General features: G+C 38.6%; 1 protein-coding gene across 1 annotated transcript in view; it reads left to right on the forward strand.

Annotated features, from left to right (window-relative positions):
* The window catches only part of col24a1 (collagen type XXIV alpha 1 chain), a 92,609-nt gene that overhangs the window by 18,902 nt on the left and 71,505 nt on the right, over positions 1-2,202 (forward strand). The window lies entirely within an intron of this gene.

A 2,202-nucleotide genomic window follows, 5' to 3' on the forward strand; every position in this document is an offset into this window, starting at 1 on the left:
CAACACACAGGGTGACGTATCCAGAGCCCCAAACGCTTAGCTAGCAGCGGAACTAACTGGTAGATTAAACTGATTAGTAATCTGTTTAGCTCGCATTTGGCCCGCCTACATCAGATACATTGATATGATTGGTGCAGCTTGGCTACAAGGGCATAGATAATGAGCAACACTATTCAATGCCAGAGTGACTCGCTGAGCAAATTCAAATTGTGCTCTTGCGAGAACTCTGAATTTCCAGGGTAGGGGTTATTCAGCTCAAAGTAATGTCACATAATGCATAACAAGTTCAAAAGATGATTCATTCTACCCTTCAACTTTACAGAAATTTGACTTCTTGAATTGACTCCATTGGGAAAGATTTGGAATTTACTGCGTGATGGCCTCGGTTTCTTCAGGCCCTGTTGTTGTGGCGAAGGCGGTGGTGTTCTCACAGTTTCCATGTGTCTGTGTGTGGGGGTGTAGAGGAACAAACAGCTGTTTCTTTATTCATGTCTCCCTCTGTGCCCATCTACTGCTCTGACAGGGGATAAGGATGATCCAGAGCACCCCATTACAATTTCTTGCAATAGCAACAATTCAGAATAGTAAATAAAATAGTACAATGTCTGTTTTCATCTATACGTGTGGATAATTTACATTTTTAGTGGGATTGCTTGTTTAGGGGAGATGGCATTGGCCTGAAGAATAAATAGCCTGAAGAATAAATAGCCTCCTTGACCAGAAGGGGATTTCCTGCTGACTTCTTAATGTTGTCCAGTAATTTAAATTGCTGCACAAGTGTGTAATCTTCAGAATTAATGTTTATTTAATGCTGTTTATTCTAAATAATCTTTTGCAATGATAACATATTTTAGTGAACTCAGCTGACTGTTCTTTGAGAATCTTCAATGATCCATCTGTTTGCTTTGATTGTTTCTTGTCATAACCTTTAGAGGAGACCGAGCCAATCAGTAACAAAGATATCTGCTTCCACTGCAGATAGGTTTGACATGCCAGTGCATTTTTAAGAAGTTTTTAGTCAGACAAAATATGCTTGCGGCAATGTCAATTAATGAGCAGCATAAGTTACGCATGGAGTATCCTTTACAAAAACTTTCCTTCTTTGAAAGGTAGTATTTACATGTTGCAGAGATATCCTATGGTCTTCAAACATTTGGAATGTGCAACTAATGATAATAATAATGAGAACTTCTGTCTCACACCCTTCATCAATATATAAACAGAATATCACAATATTGTGACATTCAACAAATCAAGTGGAGCCCCAGCCTGGTTTGGTCCCAAAGATATGAGAGATAATATGTGTCTTTTACACTCAATTTACAACTCAAATCAATTCAGCGTGCTAGCTAATGACTTATTTTTTTTAAGATTATTTTTGGGGCTTTTTCCCACCTTTAATTTTTAACCGGACAGCTGGCAGAAAGGGCAGAGAGAGGGGAAAGACATGCAGGAAATTGTCACAGATGCATCGAGGCATAAAGCTCTCAGTACATGTGCGCCTACTCTACCACTGACCCAACCCGGCCACCTAGCTAATGACTTCTACCAAGTGGTTCCACGTATATCTAAACTTAACCTTCTTTGGGTTATTTCTCCTAACTAGACTTTGGCAATCAGCCACTTTAAAGCCATCTAGTAACGTTCAACGTACAAGGAAAAGTTTTACAGGCTGTTGTTTAGTGGATGGCAGTAATTAGGGCTTTTTGGTAATTAAATATTATTGGTAATTATCCCCTAATAGAATCAAAGATTTATGAAATGCACATTTTTGTGTGGTTCAGATTTCAAAACTATATATCTTTGAAAATTATAAAGAAAAGAAAAAAATCTAGCAAAACACCAAAAGAAACACTGGACTGGGTGCAGTTCAGCATGAGTTCAACTCTTTCATTTGTGATTTGTGTTTTTCATCTATCTATCAGATCATGACATGTAGTTGTTCCCTATGTTTCATGCTACGTTTTTTTCCATGGGTTAGTCTCATCTCGAGAATGTGACTCACACCTTCTGCTCAGAGATTCCTGATGGAGCTTCTAGTTTAAAACACGTGGCTCCTGTCTTTGAAGTTCACAGCTTGTACATAAATATATGGCACATACTCATCATTGTGGAGGCCTGGACAGTGAACTGCATGTCATTGCTTGCCATTAACATAGTCTATCTTTCTTTTTTTCCCCTTCACTCCATCTTTCTCTCTCT

This window comes from Etheostoma spectabile, chromosome 9 (assembly GCF_008692095.1).
Source record: "Etheostoma spectabile isolate EspeVRDwgs_2016 chromosome 9, UIUC_Espe_1.0, whole genome shotgun sequence".
NCBI lineage: Eukaryota > Metazoa > Chordata > Actinopteri > Perciformes > Percidae > Etheostoma > Etheostoma spectabile.